Raw genomic sequence first — 12,708 nt, forward strand, 5'->3', positions numbered from 1 at the left:
GTGGAGGGTCGACGAAAGAGGGGGAGGCCTTCAACGAGATGGATTGATATGGTGGCTGCAATGATGAGCTCAAGTATAGCAAGGATTGTGGGGCTGGTGCGGGCTAGGACAGTGTTTCGTTCTGCTGTGCATGGGGTCGCTATGTGTCGGAAACGACTCGACAGCACTTAACAACAACAACAACATGGCCTGCTTCCAGTATATCTATGGACATCCTGGGAAAAGAGACATTCTTCTGTGGATCAGGATTCTGTTGTACTGACTACAACTGTCCGTGAGTAAACATTCCACCATTCAGCCTGGAGATCTTGGATTTGTCATTCGTTGGAGTCAACAGCCTGTGTACTCCCTGCCAACCTTGAGCTCCTCAGCCCCTGTGGCTACAAGAGTTGGGAAAAGCCTCCAGCTTGATGTTTGATCCAGGAACTTTAGACTTACCAGCTTCTATAAGTGTGTGAGCCATTTTCCTAAGATAAATTTATATATATAAATATATAAAATCAGCTTTACTGATTTTGTTTCTCTAGAGAACCCAGTCTAACACACCTTCCTTATTCATTGTCCAACTTTCACATGCTTGTGAGACTTCTGAAAATACCGTGGCTTGGTTTAGGTGCACATCAGTTTTCAAAGTGAAATCTTTACTCCTTAACACTCTAAAGAGGTATTTTGCAGCAGATTTTCCCAGTGCAATACAACACCTGATTTTTTGACTGCTGCTTCCATGGGTGTAGACTATGGATCCAATTAAAATGAAATCCCTCACAACTTCAATCTTTTCTCCATTTATCATGATGTTGCTTATTGATCCAATTGTGAAGATTTTCATTTTCTTTATGTTGAGGTATAATCCATACTGTAGTCTTTCAACTTCCTTGGTAAGTGCTTCAAGTCATTCTCACTTTCATCAAGCAAGGTTGTGTCATATGCATATTACATATTGTCAGTGAGTCTTCCTTTAATCCTGATGGAGTGTTCTTCATATAGTGTAACTTCTCAGATAAAACTTCTATTTTATCAATATACAGATTGAATAAGTATGATGAAATGATACAATCCTGAAGCACAGCCTTCTTGATGTTAAGCCATGTGGTAACGCTTTGTTCTGTTCAAACAGTAGCCTCTTGGCCTATGCACAGGTTCCTTATGTGTGCTATTAAGTAAAATTTTGCTTAAGATAATTTAATTTACAGCAGTATATTGACAGGGAATTGTCACAAATTCTAGGTGGATTCAGAAGAGGACAAGTAATGAGGCATATCACTACTGATGTCAGATGGATCTTGGCTGAAAGCAAAGAATCCACAGAGAATTTGACCTGTGTTTTATTGGTTATGTGTGGTAGTTAAATTTGTGTGTCAACTTGGCTGGGCCTGGCTGAGTGGCTGGGCAGCTGGATGTAGTATTCTCCATGATGAGACTGGTAATCAACTCCATGGTGAAATCTACTGTGAGCAACTGAGTAGCTGCTTTAGGGATGTGGTCTGCTTCCTGTACATAAGGAGAAGACTTGGGGAACAGTCTATAGTTTATGGGATGCTTGACCCGGCATGTAGCTGTATTGTTGTTCTGCAGCCTGCCATGCTCTGCCAAACTTAGGACTGTCAATGGACTTGAATTAATGGCCTGACATGTGGTTTGGTAACATTGGGACTGTGCTTTTTTACTTGTCAACCTTAGGCTTGTCAGCCTCAGCAACCAGCAGCTGACTGAGTGAACAGATGCCTCTAGCTTCAGTGGGCCACTAGCAGGAGGCAGAGCTGAAGCCAAGGTTGAGGGTTTTTTACCCAGGCCCTAGAGCCTGGCACTTTAAACTCAGACTTAAAACCTCCAAACTGTGGAAGAATAAACTCCTGTTTGTTCAAGCCATCTCATTTGTGGTATATTCCTGTCAGAGTGGCACTAAATAACCAGAACAGGATATGGAACTGAGAGAGTGAGATCCTTCTCTGACAGATACCTAAAATGTGGGAACAGGAATGGAGTGCATAGTCGACCCAAAACACTGGCAGAGACACCCCAGCATGCAGCATGATAAATGGCAGCAGCAGAACCAAGAGACTGGCAGAGAGATACCAGCAGAGAGATACCAGCAGAGAGACCAGTGTGAAAGATGGCAGTAGTAGAGACCAGAGACTGACATTAAACAGCAACAGGCTTACCAGCCCACAGAGGAGAAAGCTGGGTGCCATTGGATAGGTGGCTTCTTGACCTAGTTGCCTTAAGACATTAATTGGTAGAAGAGACCAGGTATGAGATGGAGTAGCAGGTTGGTTAGCCCATGGAGCAAGAAAGCTAAGTGTCCTTTGGGCAGGAAGATTTCCGGTAGAGTGGGTTGCCCTTGAGCATTAATTGGCAGAAGCAGAGAGACCAAGGAAATGGGAAGTAGAGCTGACTCAGCCTCAAAGGGTAGGACCATGGCATCAGGGAGTGGAACCACCATAGCCCACTAGGTTTCAAAGAGTTAGACCTTCACAACATGATTCTGGAGTGTGGGGTTGCTCATTCATGTGGGCCAGTGGGATGGAACCATAGCCACTTCCTGAGAGAGAGGATGCAGACATACCATGCCCAAGAGGTAGAGGAACAGGGCCCGCCAGGCCAAGGGGATGAGGTCCCCACTCAGGGACTAGGGGATTAGAGCCATCCAGTGAAGGAGATCTGTATGGATACCAACCACTGAAGATCTGTACAGGTGCCAAGTTGACAAGGGGTGGAATTGTGGTAGTTAAGTGTGTGTGTCAACTTGGCTGGGCCTGACTGAGTGGCTGGGCAGCTGGACGTAGTGTTCGCCATGATGATACTGGTAATCAGCTCCATGGTGGAATCTACTGTGAGCAGCTTTAGGGATGTGGTTTGCTTCCTGCATATAAGGAGAAGCTTTGAGGAACAGTCTATAGTTTATGGCATGCTTGAACCCTGCATGTAGGTCTGTTCAGCAGCCTGCCATGCTCTGCCAATGCTGGGAGTTTCAATGGACTTGAATTAATGGCCTGCCATGTGGTTTGGAAACATTGGGATTGTGCTTTTTTTACTTGTCAACCTTAGGCTTGTTAACCTCAGCAACCAGAAGCTCTCTGAGTGAACAGATGCCTCCAGCTTCAGTGGGCTGGGAGCAGGAGGCAGAGCTGAAGCCAAGGTTGAGGGGCTTTTACCCAGCCCCTAGAGCCTGGCACTTTAACTCATACTTAAAGCCTCCAAACTGTCAAAGAATAAACTCCTGTTTGTCCAAGCCATCCCATTTGTGGTATATTTTTGTCAGATGAGCACTAGGTAACCAGAACACTACACAAAGACATTTGACTGTGAGGATCATAACAAATTATGGATAACATTGAGAAGAATGGGAATTTCAGAACACTTAATTGTGCTCATGAGTAACCTGTACATAGACCAGCAGGCAGTCTCCAAATAGAAGAATGGAAGATTGCATGGTTTAAAATCAGGAATGGTGTGCATCAGGGTTGTATCTTTTCACCAAACTTATTCAATATGTGTGCTCAGAAAACAATGCAAGAAGTTGAACTGTATGAAGAAGATCATAAAATCAGGATTGGAGGAAGATTCACTAACAAGCTGCAATATGCAGATGAGACAACCTTACTTGCTGAAAGTGAAGATGACTTGAAGCACTTATTGATATAGATAAAAGACAACAGTGTTCAGTATGGATTATACCTCAGCATGAAGAAAACACAAATCCTCACAATTGGATCAATAAAACATATTATGATAAATGGAGAAATAGTTGAAGTTGTGAGGTATTTCATCTTAGTGGGATCCACAATCAACACCATGGAAGCAGCAGTAAAGAAATCAGATGTCATATTGCACTGGGCAAATTTGCTGCCAAAAAAAAAACCTTTTTAAAGTGTTGAAGAACAAAGTTGTCACTTTGTAGATTAAGGTGTGCCTAAAGCTCTGGTGGGAGCTCTGGTAGCGTAGTGCCTAAGGTAGTTGACTGCTAACCAGAAGGCTAGCGGTTCAAACCCACCAGCCACTCCTTGGAAGGAAGGTTGGCAATCTACTTCCATAGTGATACCACTTCAGAAACCCAAGGAGGGGTCGCTACGTGTCAAGTCTGACTTTACGGCACATAACAACACAACAAAGCTCTGGTAGCGTAGTGTCTAAGGCATTTGACTGCTAACCAGAAGAATGGCAGTTCAACCCTACCAGGTTGTCCTCGGAAGGAAGATTGGCAATCTACTTGCATGGAGATACTGCTTCGGAAAGCTAAGGAGGGATCGCTATGAGTCAAATTGACTAGACGGCAATGGATTTGGTTTTGGTAACCCAAGCCATGGTATTTTCAGTTGCCTCATATGCATGTGAAAGTTGGACAATGAATAAGGAAGACCAGAGAAGAACTGATTCATTTGAATTATGGTGTGGCCAAATAATAATGAAAATACCATGGACTGCCAGAAGAAAGACAAGTCTTTTCTGGAAGAAGTGCAACTGGAATGCTCCTTAGAAGCTTGAATAGCCAGACTTTGTCTTATCTACTTTGGTTGTTGTCAGAAGGGACTAGTCCCTGGAGAAGAATATCATATTTGGGAAAGTAGAGGATCTGTGAAAAAGGAAAAGACCCCTTTTTTTCTCCTTTGACACTGGCTGCAGAGATGGGCTCATACATAGCAATCATTGTGAGGATGATGCAGGATCCGGCATTATTTCATTCTGTTATAGTGTCTCTATGAGTTGGGGTGGACTCCACAGTAATAACAACAATAACCATACTAATATAACAAAAACTATCAGAAGTTGGTGGCCTTAAAGAACAGAAATTTACTTTTTCACCTTTCAGGAGGTTGCAAGTGTGAATTTAGCACGTGGCTCTAGGAGAAATTTCTTCTTCATCTATTTCACATTCTAGTAGCTATAGCAATACTTGGTGTTCTTTGCGTCTGTCTGCACCCTTGTACATATCTCTGCATCTGTAGTGAAGTGAATTCTTTTATGTGAACTTCTGTCTTAGTTTTTTTTAAAAAAACATGGCTTGAGAGGTATTTCCCCTAAGCCCTGTGGAATTACCTTCGCCTTGGCTTTCTACTGCAAAGGGTTTGTTGTTTTGATTCATGTCCATTGACTCTTCCTAAGTAATCTGAATAAAACAACATGATGGCTTGATACTTTTTGTCTGGTTTCAGCCTTCCCTGTAATTGGTCTATTTTATATATATTGAAGGGATTGGTCAATATACAAATGAAGTGACTACAGCCTTTTATGCAAATGAAGTGACAGTTATCTACCACAAGTGGATTGTTCAGTTTATGGCCTTGGTGGAGTGGTCATGGCTTGAACTTCACCAAGAGTTTGCTTATTTATGCACCAGCACCACAGAACTTTGCAGACAGAAACAGGAAGGAAGGAAGTAGCAAAAAGGAGAAAAGATAAGAAAGGCAAGAAAAGAGAAGTAGAGAAAGAGGAGGTGAGGAGCCTTCTAAAAGGGCTATAGCACAGGTCAAGGGATATAACATTGATGACAGCAAGAGACCTGGAAGGGGCCCTGCAGCCAGTCCTGGCAGTAACAAGCTCAGAAGGGGCCCTACTGCATAGCCAGTGGTAATAGAGATGCAAGAGGTCCTGTGCCAGGGCCAATGGCAAAGAGGCCAAATGCAGCGAGGCTTATTCTGAGGGGACTGAGGGGAGGCCTATCCTGGAGAAGGTGCACCCACTTGTGTGGGGGCATACAGAGCAGAGAGAAAGGCCTGCTTTCTTTCTAAGCCTGGAGAAGCCAAGAAAAGCCAGAGAGCTGTCTTGTGTTGGAGAAGGCATGGATGTGCTCTCTACTTTGGGGAAGCCTTTGAGACTTTGCTTACATGCTTCCTGATTCTGATCCTAAGTTGTAGCTGGTTCATCCTGATCCTGAATTTGTACCCTGTTACTTCCTTAATAAAGCACTTAATTGTAAATATGTTCTGTTAGTTCTATGTGGCCATTGCCATGGATTATCAAACCCAGAAGAGAAGTGGAGTGCCAGGGGAGGGACGACCAGTATCAGAACAGGAAAATGATTGGGAACTGGAAATATATCTGACCTATATCTCATAAGAATCAGAGTCTCATTATTTCCCCTGAAGTAAGACATGTTCTGATGCTATTACCACCAATTTTTCAGTATCTGTTCTGCTTCTTTTGTCATACAGAAGTGATTAAGTTTAGGACTCACTTTACACTGATATGACCTTATTAACAAAATAAAAATAAAAAAGCTTATTTCCAGACAGAATCACATCCATAAGCCAGGACTTCAATACATATTTGGATAGGACACAGTTCAATCCATAGTAAGACATAATCATAGACCTGTTGTTGTGTTAGGTGCCGTTGAGTCATCTCTGTACTCATGTACAAAGATCAAAACATTGCCTGGTCCTGTGCCCCAAGATCCTTGCTATACTTGAGTCCATTGTTGTAGCCATTATGTCAGTCTACCCCTGACATAATTGTTGACATAATTGACAGTTGAGGCCCTTTCCCTTTCTTGTTGTCCCTCCATTTTGCCAAGGGAATGGTCCCTTCCGACAACATAACCAAATTAGGTGAGATGAAGTTTGGCCATTCTCGTTTCCAAGGAACATTCTGGCTGCACTTCTTCCCGGACAAATCTGTTAGTTCCTTTAGCAGTCCATGGTACTTTCAGCATTCTTTGCCAACACCATAACTCAAAAGCATCAACTCTTCTTTGGTCTTCATTTTTCATTTTTCAGCTCTCACATGCATATGAGGTGATTGAAAATACTATCGTTTGTGTCAAGCTCACCTTAGTCTTCAAGGACACATCTTTGCCCCTCAGCACTTAAAAGTATCCTTACTGCAGATTTGCCCAATTCTATATGATATCTGATATCTTGACTGCTCCTTCCATTGGCGTTGATTGTAGAAGCAAGTAGTATGAAGTTTCTGACACTTTCAATCTTTTCTCCATTTATCATGATGCTGTTTATTGCTCCCGTTGTGAGGATTTTTTTCTTTATATTGAGATGTAATCCATACTGCAGACAGTAGTCTTCAATCTTCATCAGTGTTTCAAGTCATCCTCACTTTCAGTGAACAAAGTTGTGTCATCTGTATAACATAGGTTGTTAATAAGTCTTCCTCCAATCCTGATGCCATGTTCTTCTCCATACTGTAACACAGAGCTGCCTAGACACCAGGACACGGAGTTGTTTCAGAGAAGCAGTTTATTAGCACTCCCGGGTGAGGTCCTCCTGCCCTAGCATCAAGGCCAGAAAAGTTGCACCCCCGGGCAGGGGGCATGGATTTTTATAGACACAGAGAGGACCTATTTGAGGACACTGAGGAAATGACAGGGTCCTCTAAGGAAATGGCATGGTCCAATTAGCTGTTAGCATGGGTCTGCACTTAATTAGCATGAGGGGGCTTCACAGGAGGAAGGTTGTCATTGCATGGGATTTTCCAGCCTGGGCAGTTCTGTCACTTCGATTGTCTTATCAGGCTGTCTCATCAGGGCCTGACACCTGGAGGAAGCTGCCAACTGACATATTGGGGCTTGGGTTTGCTTTGGCCTAACACATATAGTCCAGCTTCTCAAATTATTTTTTTTCAGCACACAGATTTAATAAGTATGGTGAAAGGATACAACCCTGATGCACTCCATTCTTGAATTTAAACCACACAGTGTCCCTTGTTCTGTTCAAATGACAGCCTCTTAGTCTGTACAAGTTCCTCATGAGCGCAATCAAGTCGTCTGAAATTCCCATTCTTCTCAATATTATCCATAATTTGTTATGATCCACACAATAGAATGATCATAGACCTATTGATTCAGAAATTTTGGGGATGGTAAAGACTAGTAATTTGTGTTTTAGAGCACCAGTTTATCTGATGCATGGTAAAGTTTGGGAACCACTGGTCTTAGAGAAAGATCTATGCTGATAGGAAGATCCAAAAGATCTGTTCTAGTGATACATCATATACATAGGCCACTATTCTATATAGACTGACATTCATGGACCTCAATTTCCTTATTGATAAAAGAGGCAGTTGAATAAATTTGAGGTTTCTGCAACTTTTAAAAAAAAAAAACTTCCCTTTTTTTCTGATTAAGATATGCAATGCTCAGTATGTAAAGCAAGTAAGATCTCAATGATTGAAGGAAATGGATCTCAGGAATTCCTTACAGTAAAAATCTCCCCCTACCTCTACATTGCCACTTTCAAGCTTTGTGCCTAAGGCACTTGACTGCTATCCAGAAGGCTGATGGTTCAAACCAACCAGCTGCTCCTCGGAAGGAAGGTTGGGCAATCTGCTTCTGAAGTGATACCGCCTCAGAAACCCAAGCAGGTGGTCACTATGAGTTGGGTCTGATTCAACGGCATGTAACAACAACAACAACATCATTGAGCACTTCACATAGTCCAGCTTGTTGGATTATTTGCTCAGCATACAGATTGAATCTGTATGGTAAAAGGATTCAACGTTGATGCACACCCCTCTTGATAATAAACTACATAGTATCCCCTTGTTCTTTTCTAAGGACAGCTTCTTAGTTACATATAAGTTCCTCATGAGCACAATTAAGTGTTCTGGAATTCCCATTCTTCATAATGCCTTTGGATAGTCAATAAAGCACAGATAAAGATCTTTCTGGTATTCTTTGCTTTAAGCCAAGCTCCATCTGATCTCAGCAATGATGTCTTTCCTTCCATGTTCTGTTCTGGATCCAGCTTGTATTTCTGGAAGTTCCATGCCAATATATCACTGCAACTGTTTTTGACTTATCTTCAGCAAAGTTTTACTTGTATGTTATATAAATCATTGGATAATTTCCACTTTTCTTTGTATCACTTCTCTTTGGAATGGGCACAAACATAGATCTCTTACAGTTGGTTGGCTAGGTATCTGTCTTCAGATTTCTTGGAATAAACAACTAAGCACCAGAAGTCCTGCGTCAATTTGCCGCAACATCTCAATGGGTCAGTTCCTGAAGTCTCGTTTCTTGCCAACTCCCTCAGTGCAGCTTGTGCTCCTTCCTTCAGTACCCTTGGTTCTCAATCATGTGTTATCTTCTGAAATAGGTGAACATCTATCAATTATTTTTTGGTACAATGACTCTTGTATTCCTTCCGTCTTCTGGTATTTCCTGCATAATTCAATATTTTGCCCACAGAATCATTCATTTTTGAAACTCAAGGCTTGAACTGTTTTCTTCAGTTCTTTTTGCTTGAGAAATGCACAGTGTGTTCTTCCTTCTTGGGTTTCTAAATCCAGGTGTTCTGGTTACCTAATGCCTCTCTGACAAGAGTATACCACAAATGGGATGGCTTAAACAAACAGGAGTTTATTCTTACAATTTGGAGTCTTTAAGTCCAAGTTCAAGGTTCCAGACTCTAGGCTCTGGGTGAAATTCTCTCAACCTTGGGGTCTAGCTATGCCTCCTGCTCTCGGCCCACTGGAGCTAGAGGCATTTCTTCACTCAGACAGCTGCTGGCTGCTGAGGCTGAAAAGCCCCAGGTTTAACAAGTAAAAAGGCACAGTCCTGATGTTATCAAAACACACAGCAGGCCATTAACTTAAGTCAATTGTAAGTTTCAAGGTCGGCAGAACATAGTCGGCTGCTCAACATAGACAAAGCTACATGCAGGGTCCAAGCATGCCATAGGCTAGAGATCATTCTCAAAGCTTCTCCTTATATACAGGAAGCAGACCACATACCAAAAGGCAACTACTCAGCTGCTCCCAATAGACTCCAATGTGGAGTTGATTACCAGCCTTATCATGGGGAATACTACCTCTAGCTGCCCAGCCACTCAATCAGGCCTAGCCAAAGTACACACAAACATAACCATCACAGCAGGTCTTTGCTAATTTTCTTATAATACTTAACTTTGTCTTCTCAAGCTTCCCTTTGAAATTTCATGTTCAGTTTTTTTTTTATTTCATCATTTCTTCCATTCATTTTAGCTACTCTCCTTTCAAGAGCAAGTTTCAGAGTATCTTCTGATATCCATTTTGGCCTATTTTTCCTTCCCTGTCTTTTTCATGACCTTTTGCTTTCTTCATTTGTGATATTCTTGATGTCATTCCACAACTCGTATGATTTTGGTATTTGCATTCAAAGAATCAAATCTGTTCTTCAGATGGTAGGAAAAATTCATGTGGCATATAATAAAAGTTGTATTTTGGTTCTGTCAAGTTATTTTATTTTTCTTCAGCTTCAATTTGAAGTCACATTGATGGTCTGTTCCACAGTCAGCTCTTGACCTTGTTTTGACTGATGATAATTGAGCTTCTCTATTGCCTCTTTACACTGATGTAGTCAATTTGATTCATTTGTAACCTGACCAGGTCTATGGTCCAGATGTGTAGCCACCATTCATGATGGTAAAAGAAGGTATTTGCAATAAATAAATCAATTGTCTTTCACAATTGTGTCACACTATCTCCAACATCATTTCTATCACCAAGACCATATTTTCAAACTACAGATGATTCTTCTTTGTTTCCAACTTTCACATTCCAATCAGCAGTAATTTTAAAACATCTTGATTGCATATTTGGTCAATTTCCAGATTGCAAAAGTTGGTAAAAATCTTCAATTTCTTTATCGTTGGCTTCAGTGGTTTGTCCATAAGTTTGAGTAATAGTAGTATTAACTGGTCTTCCTAATAGTGTGTGTAAATAATCCTATCACTGACAACATTGCATTTCAGGATAGACCTTGAAATGTTCTATGTAATCTGTAGAGAGGAAAGTAGCGGAGTTTGTAAACTGCCTGTGAGGATGAGTATATATCAAACTTAACAGACAATATACTTCAACATAGCTAAAGTAGTGCAAGGTGCTAAATGAAATGATGCTTAGAGAAGCAAGGAAAAATATGAAGACAATATTTCATTAAATAAGTAGTATCAATAAAGATAAATAATTAAGAAGGACAAAAATTGAAATTCTGTATTTGAAAAGTATAACTGAAAAGAAAAAAAAATATTAGAAGAGCTAAACAGTAACTTTTAATTGGCATAAAGAAGAATCAGTAAACTTGAAGATAGATTTATTAGCACTATTCAATTTTAAAAATGGTGAAATAGAGTGAAAAAATATAAAAAGCCTCAGAGAAATGTGACACACATTTAAATACACAAACAAATATGAAATTGGAGTACGAGAAGGAGAAGAGATAAGAGAAAGAATCAGAAAAAATATATATATATGTAGAGCAATAATGGCTGAAACTTCAAAAATTTGGTCAAAAATACCAACTTTCAGTAAAAGTGTTAAAAACAAAGAAGAAATAGAGGATTCAAAATGGAGTCTCATCAGTAACCATCACACCACACACCACACTATTTCCCTCTAGCATATTAGTGCTTGAAAAACTAGGTACAGCATTTGAATTAGGGATTTTGGTGCTCTGAACAGTTCACTGAATCAGAGGGCACCAAACACTGAAAAGCTGAATTACAGGAAAGACACAGGGAAAAAATTTAAGGAAGATCTAGCCGGTGGAGGGCAAATGGGCAGATGAAAGAGGCCATTGGAAACTTCCCTGGGGCAGTCACTGACTGGTGGACTTGGGAAGCCACCTGAGATCTCTGTGGGTCAAGGAAGAGGACACCCTATATCAGCATACCAGCAACCACACCAACAGACACCAGCAAACACCCCAAGGATCTACCCTCAGCACCTGATTTTATTGGTAACTTGGGTTGGCTGGGTGCAAATGGGTGCGTGCAGCACCACTGAAACACAAGTGGAGAGCTCACTGGTGCTCCAGGAGGGTGAGCTCACTCCCCCATCAGCGGGTCACTGAGTGGGCTTGGGTCAGGTTGGGAGGCACTGAGAGGTCTGTGCTTGTCTTTGTCACTGATATTGGTACCACAGATTACTAGAAGGCACTCTCCCAACTCCAGCACAGCTGAAATTGCATGAATTTTTGGTGCCACAGGTGGGCGGTATCACAGAAAAACTCCTGAGGTGTTCTCAGTCTGGGCAGATTGGGCCAGTGCTGTGGGCAGATGGGGTGGAGAGAGAGGAATCTGCAGCTGCATGTGGACCCAGGAATTTGCCTTGCATCAGCTTTTTGGCACCAAGGGGCCTAGGAAGCAGGGCCTTTGAGGGTGCCTGAGCCTAGCAGAAAGTGGTGACACACTAACAACAGGAATCTTTCCTGAAATTGAGCCACAGCTTGTAAATAACAGTACAACGTCATCAATAGTGACCTGTGCAAAGCCCTAGAAATCAACCCTAGCAACACCAACCTTTCCTTCTTCTTCTCCCACCTTCTCCGCCAATTTGTTGTTGTTGTTGTTGTTATGTGCCATCGAGTCGGCCCCGACTCATAGCGACCCCTCCTTGGGTTTCCAAAACAGTATCACTACAGAAGTAGGATTGCCCAACCTTCCTTCCGAGCAGTGGCTGGTGGGTTTGAACCGCCAGCTGTCTGGTTAGCAGGCAAGTGTCTTAGCCACTATGCTATCAGAGCTCCCTCTCCTCCAATAGCTTCACTTATTCAATAAAAGAAACCATATTCAGCCAATTACCATAAAACCTCCTGGTTCAAACTCAACCCTCTTTACGACAAACAGAAACACATATCCACGTTCCCCTCAGTGATTCCACCATCACAAAGAAAACTTCAGAGTGACCCAGCACACCTAAATCAATAATAAAATAAAATATAACAGATTCACCTTTTCAAAATATTAAACCATAAAACCAAGACAAAACAAATCAACA

The sequence above is a fragment of the Orycteropus afer genome, unplaced genomic scaffold, assembly GCF_000298275.1.
Source record: "Orycteropus afer afer isolate SDZICR_OR568_19922 unplaced genomic scaffold, OryAfe1.0 scaffold00159, whole genome shotgun sequence".
NCBI classification, from domain to species: domain Eukaryota; kingdom Metazoa; phylum Chordata; class Mammalia; order Tubulidentata; family Orycteropodidae; genus Orycteropus; species Orycteropus afer.